The following is a 17,966-nucleotide window of genomic DNA, read 5'->3' as shown; positions in this document are numbered from 1 at the left end:
ATAGATAAAATAGATATAGGTATAAAATATAGACATAATAGATACAGGTATAAAATATAGACATAGTTATAATAGATATAGGTGTAAAATATAAACATAATAGATATAATAGAGATGAGTATAAAATATAGACATAATAGATATAATAGATATAGGTGTAAAATAAAGACATAGTAGATATAATAGATATAGGTATAAAATATAGACATAATGGATATAACAGATATAGGTATAAAATATAGACATAACTGGTATAAAAATTTAGGTATGAAATATAGACCTAATAGATATAGGGATAAAATATACACATAATAGATATAATAGATATATGTATAAGATATAGACTTAATAGATATCATAGATATAGGTATAAAATATAGATATAATAGATATAAGAGATATAGGTATAAAATACAGACATAATAGATAAAATAGATATAGGAATAAAATACAGACATAATTGAAATAGGTATAAAATATAGACAAAATAGATAGAAATATAGGTATAAAATGTAGACATAATAGGTATAATAGATATAAGTATAAGATATAGACATAATAGATATAACAGATACAGATATAAAATATAGACATAATAGATATAATAGGTATAGGTATGAAATATAGACATAATAGATATAATAGACATATGTATAGGAGGTAGACAAAATAGATAAAATGGATATAGGTATAAAATATAGACTTAATAGATATAATAGATATAGGTATAAAATATAGAAATAGTAGATATAATAGATATAGGTATAAAATATAGACATAATAGATAACGGAAAAAATATAGCTATAATAGATATAATAGATATAGGTATAAGGTATAGACATAATAGATATAATAGATATAGGTATTAAATATAGACATAATAGTTATAATAGAAATAGGTATAAAATATAGACATAATAGATATAATAGATGTAGGTATCAAATATAGACAAAATAATTATGATAGATATAGGTATAAAATATAGACATAATGGAATATAGGTACAAAATATAGACATAATGGTTATAATACATATAGGTATGAAATATACACATAGTAGATATAATAGCTATAGGTTTAAAATAAGACATAATAGATATAATAGATATAGGTATAAAGTATAGACATAATAGATATAACAGATATAGCTATAAAATAGAGACATAATATATATAATCCATATAGTTATAAAACATAGACATAATAGATATATTTATAAAATATAGACATAATAGATATAATAGATATAGGTATCAAATATAGATATAATAGATATATGTATGAAATATAGGCATAACAGATAAAATAGATATAGTTATAAAATACAGACATAATAGATAAAATTGACATACGTATGCAATATAGACATAACAGATATAGGTATAAAATATAGACAAAATAGATATAGGTATAAAATAAAGACCTAGATATAATAGATATAGGTATAAAATATAAACATAACAGATATAATAGAGAATGGTATAAAATATCGACGTAATAGATATAATAGATATAGGTGTAAAATATAGACATAGTAGATATAACAGATATAGGTATAAAATATAGACATAAAAGATATAATATGTATAAAGTATACACCTAATAAACATAATAGAAATAGGTATAAAATACAGACATAATAGATATAATAGATATAAGTATAAAATATAGACGTAATAGATATACGTATAAAATACAGACCAAATAGATATAACAGATATAGGTATAAAATATTAACATAATATATATAGTAGATATAGGTATAAAATATAGACATAATAGATATAATAGATATAGGTATAAAATATAGACATAATAGGTACAATAGATATACGTTTAAAATATAGATATAATAGATATAATAGATATAGGAATAAAATATAGATATAATAGCTATAGGTAAAAAACACAGATATAATAGATGTAATAGATATAGGTATAAAATATAGACATAAAAGATATAATAGAAATAGGAATAAAATACAAATAAAACAGATATAGGTATAAAATATAGACATAACAGACATAATAAATATACGTATAAAATAAAGACATAATAGATATAGATATCGGTATAAAATATAGACTTAATACATACAAACGATATTGGTATAAAATACAGACATTATAGACAATAGATATAGGTATAAAATATAGACATAATAGATATAATAGATATAGGTATAAGATATAGACATAATAGATATAATAGATATAGATATAAAACATATACATAATAGATATAATACATACAGGTATAAAATATAGATATAGTAGATATAGGTATAAAATATAGATATAATAGATATCATAGACAGACATAATAGATATAATAGATATACGTAAAAAATATAGATATAATAGATATAGGTATAAAATATAGACGTAATAGATATAATAGATATAGGTATCAAATATAGACATAATAGATATCGGTGTAAAATAGAGCCAGAATAGATATAACAGATATACTTCTAAAATATAGATATAATCGTTATAATAGATATAGGAATAAAATATGGACATCAGAGATATAGGTATAAAATATAAACATAATAGATATAATCGATACAGGTATAAAATACAGCCATAATAGATATAGGTATAAAGTATAGACATAATAGATATAATGGATATCGGTATAAAATATAGACATAATACATAAAAAAGATATAGGTATAAAATATACACATAATAGATTCAATAGATATAGCTATAAAATATAGACATAATAGATATAATAGATATAGGTATGAAATATAGACATAATAGATGTAACAGATACAGGTACAAAATATAGACAATAGATACAAACAAATGGAAGAACACACAATAGACACAACAAACAAATGGAAGAACATACCATGCTCATGGATAGGAAGAATCAATATTGTGAAAATGGCCATACTGCCCAAGGTTATTTATAGATTCAATGCCATCCCCATCAAGCTACCAATGACTTTCTTCACAGAATTGGAAAAAAACTGCTTTAAAGTTCATAGGGAACCAAAAAAGAGCCCGCATTGCCAAGACAATCCTAAGTCAAAAGGAGAAAGCTGGAGGCGTCACGCTACCTGACTTCAAACTATACTACAAGGCTACAGTAACCAAAACAGCATGGTACTGGTACCAAAACAGAGCTATAGACCAATGGAATAGAACAGAGTCCTCAGAATAATACTGCACATCTACAGCCATCTGATCTTTGACAAACCTGAGAGAAACAAGAAATGGGGAAAGGATTCCCTATTTAATAAATGGTGCTGGGAAAATTGGCTAGCCATAAGTAGAAAGCTGAAACTGGATCCTTTCCTTACCCCTTATACGAAGATTAATTCAAGATGGATTAGAGACTTAAATGTTAGACCTAATACCATAAAAACCCTAGAAGAAAATCTAGGTAGTACCATTCAGGACATAGGCATGGGCAAGGACTTCATGTCTAAAACACCAAAAGCAACGGCAGCAAAAGCCAAAATTGACAAATGGGATCTAATTAAACTAAAGAGCTTTTGCACAGCAAAAGAAACTACCATCAGAGTGAATAGGCAACCTACAGAATGCGAGAAAATTTTTGCAACCTACTCATCTGACAAAGGGCTAATATCCAGAATCTACAAAGAACTCAAACAAATATACGAGAAAAAAACAAACAACCCCATCAAAAAGTGGGGAAAGGATATGAACAGACATTTCTCAAAAGAAGATATTCATACAGCCAACAGACACATGAAAAAATGCTCATCGTCACTCGCCATCAGAGAAATGCAAATCAAAACCACAATGAGATACCATCTCACACCAGTTAGAATGGCAATCATTAAGAAGTCAGGAAACAACAGGTGTTGGAGAGGATGTGGAGAAATAGGAACACCTTTACACTGTTGGTGGGATTGTAAACTAGTTCAACCATTATGGAAAACAGTATGGCAATTCCTCAAGGATCCAGAACTAGATGTACCATATGACCCAGCCATCCCACTACTGGGTATATACCCAAAGGATTATAAATTATTCTACTACAAAGACACATGCACACGTATGTTTATTGCGGCACTATTCACAATAGCAAAGACTTGGAATCAACCCAAATGTCCATCTGTGACAGACTGGATTAAGAAAATGTGGCACATATACACCATGGAATACTATGCAGCCATAAAAAAGGATGAGTTTGCGTCCTTTGTAGGGACATGGATGCAGCTGGAAACCATCATTCTTAGCAAACTATCACAAGAAGAGAAAACCAAACACCGCATGTTCTCACTCATAGGTGGGAACTGAACAATGAGATCACTTGGACTCGGGAAGGGGAACATCACGCACTGGGGCCTATCATGAGGAGGGGGGAGGGGGGAGGAGGGAGGGATTGCATTGGGGAGTTATACATGATATAAATGATGAATTGATGGGTGCTGACGAGTTGATGGGTGCAGCACACCAACATGGCATAAGTATACATATGTAACAAACCTGCACGTTATGCACGTGTACCCTAGAACTTAAAGTATAATTAAAAAAAAATAAATAAATAAATAAATAAATATGATGATAAATTATAAATATAATAGATATAATAGATATAGGTAAAAATATAGATATAATGGATACAGGTATAAAATATGTTTATAATAGATATAGGTATAAAATATAGATATAATAGATATAGGTATAAAGTACAGACACAAGAGATATAATAGATATACGTATAAAATATAGACATAATAGGTATAATAGATATAGGTATAGAATATAGACATAATAGATATAATAGATATAGGTATAAAATATAGACATAATAGATATGGGTATAAAATATAAACATAAGAGATATAATAGATATAGGTATAAAATATAGACATAATAAATATAATCGATACAGGTATAAAACATGGACAAAACAGATATAGGTATAAAGTATAGAGGTAATCGATATAATAGATATAGGTATTAAATATAGACATAATAGGCCGTGCGCGGTGGCTCCCAGCACTTTGGGAGGCCGAGATAGGCGGATCATGAGGTCAGGAGATCGAGAGCATCCTGGCTAATACGGTGAAACCCCGTCTCTACTAAAAAATACAAAAAACTAGCCCGGCGACGAGGCGGGCGCCTGTAGTCCCAGCTACTCGGGAGGTTGAGACAGGAGAATGGCGTGATCCTGGGAGGCGGAGCTTGCAGAGAGCTGAGAGCCGGCCACTGCACTCTAGCCTGGGCAGCAGAGCAAGACTCCGTCTCAAAAAAAAAAAAAAAAAAAAAAAGAAAAAAAAAAAAAAAAAAAATAAATAAATAAATATAGACATAATAGATATAGGTATAAAATATAGACATAAAAGATATAGGTATAAAATATAGACATAATAGATATAGGTATAAAATATAGACATAATAGATATAATAAATATAGGTATAAAATATAGACTTAATATATATAGGTATAAAATATAGACATAAGAGATATATATAGGTAAAATATAGACATAATAGACATAATAGATATAGGTATAAAATATCGACATAATAGATATAATAGGTATAGGTATGAAATATAGGCATAATAGATATAATAGATAGAGGTATTAAATATAGACATAATAGATATACTTCATAGAGTTATAAAATATAGACATAATAGGTATTATAGATAGAGGGATAAAATATAGACATAATAGATATAATAGATATAGGTATAAAATACAGAGATAATAGATATAATAGATATAGGTATAAAATATAGACATAATAGATATAATAGATAGGAATAAAATATAGACGTAATAGATATAGGTATAAAATATAGACATAATAGATATAATTGATGTAAGTATGAAATATAGACATAATGGATATAAAAGATACAGGTATAAATTATAGACATAATAGGTATAATAGGTATAAAATATAGATATAATATAGATATAGGTATAAAATATAGACATAATAGATATAATAGATAGAGGTATTAAACATAGACATAATAGATAAAGTTATAAAATAGAGATATAATAATTATAGGTACAAAATATAGACATAATAGATATAGGTATAAAATATACACATAATAGATACAGTAGATACAGGTATAAAATATAGGCATAATAGATATGATAGAGTTATAAAATATAGACATAATAGATATAATTGATAGAGTTATAAAATATAGACATAATAGATATAATAGAAATAGGTATAACATATAGACAAAACAGATATAATAGATATAGGTATGAAATGCAGACATAATAGATATAGTAGATATAGGTATAAAATAAAGACATAATAGATATAGGTATAAATATAGACATGATAGATATAATAAATAAAGGTATTAAATATAGACATGAAAGATATAATAGATATAGGTATGAAATATACAAATAATAGATATAATAGATATAGGTATAAAACGTAGACATAATAGATATGATATATATGGGTATAAAACATAGATATAATACATATGATATATACAGGTATGAAATATAGACATAATAGATATAATAGATACAGGTATAACATATAGACATAATAGATATAGGTAAAAAATGTAGACATAATGGATATAATAGATATAGGTATAAAATATAGACATAATGGATACAGGTATAAAATATAGACAGAATAGATACAACAGTTATAGTTATACAATATAGAGATAATAGTTATAATAGATATAGGTATAAAATATAGACATAATAGGTATAGTTATAAAATAAAGACATAATAGATATATGTATAAAATACAGACATCATAGATATAGGTATAATATATAGACATAATAGATATAATAGATATAGGTGTAAAATACTGACATAAAAGATATAATAGATATAGGTGTAAAATATAGACATAAAAGATATAATAGATATAGGCATAAAATGTAGACATAATAGAGATAGGTATAAAATTTAGATATAAGAGATACAGGTATAAAATAAAGACCTAAGATATATGATAGATATAGGTGTAAAATATAGACATAATAGATATAATAGATATAGGTAAAAAATATGGACAGTATAGATATAATAGACATAGGTATAAAATATAGACAAAATAGATATAATAGATACAGCTGTAAAATATAGATATAATAGATACAGGTATAAAATATAGACATAATAGATAAAATAGAAATACGTATAAAATATAAATAAAATAGATATAGATATAAAATATAGATATAATAGATATAATAGATACAGGTGTAAAATATAGATATAATAGATATAATTATAAAATATAAATGTTATAGATATAATAGATATAGGTATAAAATATAGACATAATAGATATAATAGTGACAGGTACAAAATATAGATATAATAGATATAGGTATAAAATAGAGATATAATGGATATAATATATATATGTATAAAAAATAGGTATAATAGATACAGGTATAAAATAAAAACAATACATATATTATATAAAGGTATAAAATATAGATATAATAGATATAATTATAAAATATAAATAAAATAGATATAATAGATATAGGTAAAAAATATAGATATAATGGATATAGGTATAAAATATAGTTGTAATAGATATAAGTATAAAATATAGATATAATAGATATAATAGATATAATAGATATAGCCATAAAATATAGACATAATAGATATGATAGATATATGTAGAAAACACAGATATAATAAATATAATGTATATACGTATCAAACATAGATATAATAGATATATGTATAAAATATAGATATAGCGGATATAATAGATATAGGCATAAAACATAGACATAATAGATATAATAGATATAGGTGTAAAATATAGACATAATATTTGGTTATAAAATATAGACATAATAGTTATAATAGATATAGGTGTAAAATATAGACATAATAGACATAGGTATAATATTTAGACATAATAGATATCATAGACATAGGTATAAAATATAAACATATATATAAAATAGATGTGGTATAAAATATACACATAATAGATATAATCGATATAGGTGACAAATATAGACATAATAGATATAGGTATTAAATAGAGACAAAATAGATATACTAGATATAGTTATAAACTTTAGACGTAATAGATATTATAGATATAGGTATAAAATATAAACATAAAAGATATAATAGATATAGGTATAAAATATAGACATAATATATATAAGAGATATATGTATAAAATATAGACATAATAGATATAAGAGATACAGGTATAAAATATAGATATAATATATATAGGTATAAAATATGGATATAATAGATATAATAGGTAGACATAATAGATATAATAGATATAGATATAAAAGATAGATACAATAGATATAATGGATATGGGTATCAAATATACATATAATATATATAGGTATAAAATATACATATAGTGGATAAAATAGATATAGTTATAAAATATAAGCATAATAGATATAATAGATATAGGTATAAAATATAGAGATAATAGATATAATAGATAAAGATATAAAATATAGACATAATAGATATAATAGATATCGGTATAAAATATAGACATAAAAGATATAATAGATAGGGGTATAAAATATAGATATAATAGATATAGGTATAAAATATCGATATAATAGGTATAATAGATATACGTATAAAATATAGATATAATTGATAAAGGTAAAAAATATAGATATAAAAGATATGATAGATTTAGGTATAAAAAATAGATAAAATAGATATAATAGATATAGGTATCAAATATAGACATAATAGATATAATAGATAGAGGTATACAATACAGACATAATAGATATAATAGATATAGGTATACAATACAGACATAATAGATATAATAGATATAGTTATAAAATATAGACATAATAGATATAATACATAAAGATATAAAATATAGACATAATAGATATAGGTATAAAGTATGGATACAACAGATATAATAGTTATAGGTATAAAATATAGACATAATAGATATAATAGATATCGGTATAAAATATAGACATAATAGATATGGGTATAAAATAGAAACATAATAGATATAATAGATATAGGTATCAAATATAGATATAATAGATATAGGTATACAGTACAGACATAATAGATATAATAGATGTAGGGATAAAACATAGACATAATAGATATAAGAGATATATGTATAAAATATAGACATAATAGATATAATAGATATAGGTATAAAATATAGACATAATAGATATACGTATAAAGTATAGACATAATAGATATAATTGATATACGTATAAAATATAGACATAATAGATATAGGTATAAAATATAGACATAATAAATATAGTAGGTATAGGTATAAAATATAGACATAATAGAAATAATAGATACAGGTATAAAATATAGACATAATAGATATAGGTATAAAATATAGACATAAAGATATAATAAATATACGTATAAAATATACACAGAATAGATATAATACATAAAGGTGTAAAATGAAGACATAATAGATACAGATATAAAATAAAGACAGAATATATATAATGGATATAGATATAAAATATAGACATAATATATAGTTATACAATATAGACATAATAGATAAAATAGATATAGGTATAAAATATACACATAATAGATATCATCGATATAGGTATAAAAAATAGACATAATAGATAAAGGTATAAAATAAAGATAGAATAGATATAATAGATATAGTTATAAAATATAGACGTAATAGATATTATAGATATAGGTATAAAATATAGACATAATAGATATACGTATAAAATATACACATAGTTAATATAATAGATATAGGTATAAAATATAGGCATAATATAGATATACAATATAGACATCATAGATATGACAGATATAGATATAAAATATAGACATAATAGATATAATAGATATAGGCATAAAATATAGACAGAATAGATAAAATAGATACAGGTAGAAAATATAGATACAATAGATATAGGTATTAAATATAGATACAATACATATAATCGATATATGTATAAAAAATAGATATGATAGATACAGGTATAAAATGTAGACAATAGATATAATAGATATAAGATTGAAATATAGATATAATAGATACAATTATAAAATAAAAATATAATAGATATAATAGATATAAGAAAAAAATATAGATATAATGGATATAGGTATAATTTTTTGTTAAAATAGCTATAAGTATGAAATATAGATATAATAGATATAATAGATATAGGAATAAAATACAGACATAATAGATACGATAGATATATGTATAAAATATAGATATAATAGATATAATGGATATAGGTATAGAAGACAGATATACTAGATATATGCATAAAATATAAACATAATACATATAATCACTACAGGTATAAAATAAAGACATAACAGATATAGGTATAAAGATTACACATAATAGATATAATAGATAGAGGTATAAAATATAGACATAATACATACAATAGATATAGGTATAAAATATAGACATAATAAATATAATAGATATAGGTATAAAATATAGACATAATAGATATAACAAATATAGGTATAAAATAGAGACATAATAAATTTGATAAATATAGGTATAAAAAATAGACATAATAGATATAATACACATAGGTATAAAATATGGACATAAGAGATATAATAGATAGAGGGAAAAATATAGACATAATAGATATAATAGATAAAGGTATAAAATATAGATATAATTGATATAATTAGAAAATATAGATACAATAGATACAGGTATAAAATATAGACATAATAGATATGATAGATACAGGTATAAAATATAGACATAATAGATATAATAGATATAGGTATAAAATATAGACATAATAGATATAATAGATATAGGTAGACAATAGAGACATAATAGATATGATAGATATAGGTATAAAATATAGATATAATGGATATCATAGACAGTTGTAAATATAAATATCATAGATATAATAGATATAGGTATAAAATATAGACATAATAGATATAATAGATATAGGTATAAAATATAGACATAATAGATATAATAGATACAGGTATAAAATATAGATATAATAGATATAGGTAAAAAATATGGATAAAATAGATATAATAGATATACATATAAAATATAGATATAATAGATTTAGGTATGAAATATAGATATAATAGATTTAATAGATAGAGGTTTAACATATAGACATAATAGATATAATAGATATAGTTATGAAATATAGACATAACAGATATAATAGATATAGGTATCAACTATAGACATAATAGATATAATACATATAGGTATGATTTATAGACATAATAGATATAGGTATAAAATATAGATATAATGGATATAATAGATGTAGGTATGAAATATACACATAATAGATATAAAGTATATAGGTATAAAATATAGACATAATAGTTATAATTGATATAGGCATAAAGTATAGACATAATAGATATAATAGATATAGGTATAAAATATACACATAAGAGATATAGGTATAAAATATAGAAATAACTTATAATAGATATAGTTATAAAAAATAGACATAATAGATATAGGTATAAAATATAGATATAATAGATATAATAGATATATGTACAAAAAATAGACATAATAGATACAGGTATAAAATATAGACAATAGATATAGTAGATATAGGTATAAAATATAGATGTAATAGATATAATTATAAAATATTAATATAATAGATATAATAGATACAGGTAAAAAATATAGATATCATGGATACAGGTATAAAATATGGTTATAATAGATATAAGTATAAAATATAGATATAATAGATAATATAGATATAGGCATAAAATATAGACATAATAGATATGATAGATATATGTAGAAAATATAGATATAGTAGATATAATGGATATAGGTATCTAACATAGATATAATAAATATAGGTATAAAATACAGACATGATAGATATGATAGATATAGGTATAAAATATAGACATAATACATATAAAATATAGGTATAAAATATAGACATAATAGATATAATAGATATAGGTATAAAACGTAGACATAATAGATATAATAGATACAGGTATAATATATAGATATAATAGATATAGGTATAAAATATAGATATAATAGATGTAATAGATAGACATAATAGTTATATTAGATATAGGTATAAAATATACATATAATAGATATAGGTATAGAATATAGATATAATAGTTATAATAGATACAGGTATAAAATATATATATAATAGATATAAGTATAAAATATAGACATAATAGAGATAATAGATATAGGAATAAAATATAGACATAATAGATATAATACATATACTTATAAAATATACACATAGTTGATATACATATAGGTATAAAATATAGACATAATAGATACAGGTATAAAATATAGACATAATAGATATAATAGATATAGGTGTAAAATATAGATATAATAGATATAGGTAAAAAATATAGATATAGTAGATATAATATATACAGGTATAAAATAAAGATATAATAGATATCGGTAGAAAATATAGACATAATAGATAGAGGCATAAAATACAGACATAATACATGTGATAGATATAGGTATAAAATATAGACATCACAGATATAATAGATAAAGGTACAAAATATAGACATAATAGATATAACACATAGAGGTATAAAATATAGATATAATAGATATAGGTATAAAATATGGATATTATAGATATAATAGATATACATACAAAATACAGATACAATAGATATCGGTATAAAATATAGATATAATACATATAATAGACACAGATATAAAATATAGACATAATAGATATAGGTATAAAATGTAGACATAAAGATATAATAGATATAAGTAAATTTACACAGAATAGATGTAATAGATATAGGTGTAAAATACAGACATTACAGATATAGATATGAAATACAGACATAATATATATAATGGATATAGATAAAAGATATAGGCATAATAGATATAATAGAGGTATAATATATAGACATAATAGATAAAATTGATAGAGTTATAAAATTGGACTTGGGAAGGGGAACATCACACACTGCGGCCTATTATGGGGAGGGGGAGGGGGGAGGAGGGAGGGATTTCATTGGGGAGTTATACATGATATAAATGATGAATTGATGGGTGCTGACGAGTTGATGGGTGCAGCACACCAACATGGCATAAGTATATATATGTAACAAACCGGCACGTTATGCACATGTACCCTAGAACATAAAGTATAAAAAAAAATATAGACATTAAAGACATAATACATAGAGGGATAAAATATAAACATAATAGATATAATAGATACAGGTATAAAATATAGACATAATAGATATAATCGATATAGGTATAAAATAAAGACATAATAGATATACTTGATAGAGTTATAAAATATAGACATAATAGATATTATAGATAGAGGGATAAAATATAGACATAACAGATATAATAGATATAGGTATAAAATATAGATATAGATATAATGGATATAGGTTTCAAATACAGATATAATAGATATAGGTATAAAATATAGATATAGTGGATATAATAGTTATAGGTATAAAATATAGGACTTAATAGATATAATAGATATAGGAATAAAATATAGACATAATAGATATAATAGATAAAGATATAAAATATAGATATAATAGATACTGGCATAAAATATAGACATAGTAGATATAGGTATAAAATATAGACATACTAGATATAATAGATATAGGTATAAAATATAGACATAAGGTGTATAATAGATATAGATATAAAATATAGACATAATAGATATAATCGATATATATATAAAATATAGACATAGGAGATATAGGCATAAAATATAAACATAATGGATATAATAGATATAGGTAAAAAATACAGACATAAGAGATATAATAGATATAGGTATAAAATATAGACATAATAAATATAATCGATACAGGTATAAAATATAGACATAATAGATATATGTATAAAGTATAGCCGTAATAGATATAATAGACATAGGTATAAAATATAGACATAATAGATATAGGTATAAAACATAGACATAATACATACAATAGTTATACGTATACAATATAGACATAATAGATACAATAGATATAGGTATAAAATATAGATATAGTGGATATAATAGTTATAGGTATAAAATATAGACTTAATAGATATAATAGATATAGGAATAAAATATAGACATAATAGATATAATAGATAAAGATATAAAATATAGATATAATAGATACTGGCATAAAATATAGACATAGTAGATATAGGTATAAAATATAGACATACTAGATATAATAGATATAGGTATAAAATATAGACATAAGGTGTATAATAGATATAGATATAAAATATAGACATAATAGATATAATCGATATATATATAAAATATAGACATAGGAGATATAGGCATAAAATATAAACATAATGGATATAATAGATATAGGTAAAAAATATAGACATAAGAGATATAATAGATAGAGGTATAAAATATAGACATAATAAATATAATCGATACAGTTATAAAATATAGACATAATAGATATATGTATAAAGTATAGCCGTAATAGATATAATAGACATAGGTATAAAATATAGACATAATAGATATAGGTATAAAACATAGACATAATACATACAATAGTTATACGTATACAATATAGACATAATAGATATAATAGATATAGGTATGAAATATAGACATAATAGATATACGTATAAAATATAGACATAATAGATATAATAGATACAGGTATAAAATAGAGACATAATAGATATGATAGATATAGGTATAAAATATAGACATAATAGATATAGGTATCATGTATAGATATAATAGATACAATAGATATAGGTATGAAATATAGATATAATAGATACAATAGATATAGGTATAACATATAGACATAATAGATACTATAGATATAGGTATAAAATATAGATATAAAAATATAATAGATAAAGTTAAAAAATATATACATAATAGATATAATAAATATAGGTATAAAATATAGACAGAGATATAAGAGATATAGGTATAAAATATAGACATAATAGATATAATACATATACGTATAAAATATAGACATAATATATATAACAGATATACCTATAAAATATAGACATAATAGATATAATAGATATAGGTATAACATATGGACAGAATAGATATGGGTTTAAAATACAGACATAATAGATATAATAGATATAGGTATAATTATACACATAATAGATATAATAGATATAGTTACAAAATGTAGACATAATAGATATAATAGATATGGGTATAAAATATAGACATAAAATATATAATACATATAGGTTAAAATATACACATCATCGATATAATAGATATAGGCATAAAATATAGACATAATAGATATAGATAGAAAAAAAAAGATATAATAGAGAGAATAGATAGAGTTAAAAATTATAGACATAATAGATATAGGTATAAAATATATACATAATAGATATAAGAGATATAGTTATAAAATATAGACATAATAGTTATAATAGATATAGGTATAAAATATGGACATAATAAATATATATAAGTATAAAATATAGACTTAATAGATATAATAGATATAGGTATAAAATGTAGACATAATAGATACAAAAGATATAGGTATAAAATATAGACATAACAGATATAAGAGATATAGTTATAAAATATAGACATAATAATTATAATAGATATAGGTATAAAATATAGACATAACAGATACAATAGATATAGGTATAAAACATAGACATAATAGATATAATAGATAAAGATATAAAATACAGACATAATAGATATAAGTATAAAGTATAGATATAATATTTATAATTGATACAGGTATAAAATATAGATATAATAGATATAGTTATAAAATATAAATATAACAGATAAAATAGATATAGGTATAAAATATAGACATAATAGGTATAATAGATATAGGTATAAAATATAGACATTATAGATATAATACATATATCTATAAAATATACACATAGTTGATATATTAGATATAGGTATAAAATATAGACATAATATATATAGGTATAAAATATAGACATTATAGATATAATAGATATAGGTGTGAAATATAGATATAATAGATATAGGTATAAAATATAGATATAATAGATATAATATATATAGTTATAAAATATAGATATAACAGATAAAATGGATACAGGTATTAAATATAGATATAATAGACATAGTTAGAAAATATAGATATAATAGATACAGGTATAAAATACAGACATAATAGATATGATAGATATATGTATAAAATATAGACATAATAGATATAATAGATAGAGGTATAAAATATAGATAAAATAGATATAGGTATAAAATATATATATAGTAGATATAATAGACATACCTTTAAAATAGAGATACAATAGATATCGGTATAAAATATAGATATAATAGATACAGATATAAAATATAGATATCATAGATAAAATTATAAAATATAAATATAATAGATATAATAGATATAGGTATAAAATATAGATATAATATATATAGGTATAAAATATAGTTGTAGTAGATATAGGTATAAAACATAGATATAATATAATAGATATAGTTATAAAATACAGACATAATAGATATAATAGTTATAGGTATAATACATACACATAATAGATATAATAAATATAGGGATAAAATATAGACATAATAGATATAATACATATAGGTATAAAATATAGTAATAAAAGATATAAAACATGTAGGTACGAAATATAGACATAATAGATAGATATAAGTATAAAAAATAGACATAATAAATATAGGTATACAATACAGACGTAATAGGTATAATAGATATAGGTATAAAATATAGATATATATAGTTATAAAATATAGTTATGATAGATATAGGTATAAAATATAGACATTAGAGATATAACAGATGTAGGTATAAAACACAGACACAATGGATATGATATATATGGGTATAAAATATAGACATATTACATATGATAAATATAGGTATAAAATATAGACATACTAGATATAAAAGATATAGGTATAAAATATAGACATAATAGATATAATAGATAAAGGTATAAAATATAGACATAATGGGTATATACATAAAATATAGACATAATAGATATGACAAATATAGGTATAAAATATGGACATAATAGATATAATTGACATAGCTTTAAAATATAGCCATAATAGATATAAGAGATACAGGTACAAAATATAGATATAATAGATATAGGTATAAAATATAGATATAATAGATATTATAGATATATGTATAAAAAATAGATATAATAGATACAGGTATAAAATATAGTCAATAGATATAATAGATATTGGTATGAAATATAGATATAATAGATATAATTATAACATATAAATATAATAGATATAATACAAATAGGAAAACAATATAGATATAATGGATATAGGTATAAAATATGGTTATAATAGATATAAGTATAAAATATAGATATAATAGATATAATAGATATAGGCATAAAATATGAACATAATAGATATGATAGATATATGTATAAAATATATATATAATAGATATAATGGAGATAGGTATAAAATATATATATAATACATATGGGTATAAAATATAGATATAGTGGATATAATAGATATAGGCATAAAATATAGACATAATAGATATAATAGATATAGGCATAAAATATAGTCATAATTGATATAATAGATAAAGTTAAAAAAAATGGACATAATAGATATGGGTATAAAATATGAACATAATAGATATAATAGATATAGGAATAAAATATAGCCATAAGAGATATAATAGATATAGGTATAAAATATACACATAATACATATAATCGATACAGGTATAAAATATAGACATAATAGATATAGGTATAAAGTATAGACATAATAGATATTGGTATTAAATATAGATATAATAGATATAGTTATAAAATATAGACATAATAGATATAATAGACATAGGTATAAAATATAGACGTAATATATATAGGTATGAAATATATATATAATAGATATAATAGAT

Source organism: Rhinopithecus roxellana, unplaced genomic scaffold, assembly GCF_007565055.1.
Source record: "Rhinopithecus roxellana isolate Shanxi Qingling unplaced genomic scaffold, ASM756505v1 contig960, whole genome shotgun sequence".
Lineage (NCBI taxonomy): Eukaryota > Metazoa > Chordata > Mammalia > Primates > Cercopithecidae > Rhinopithecus > Rhinopithecus roxellana.
This window is presented reverse-complemented; position numbering follows the sequence as displayed.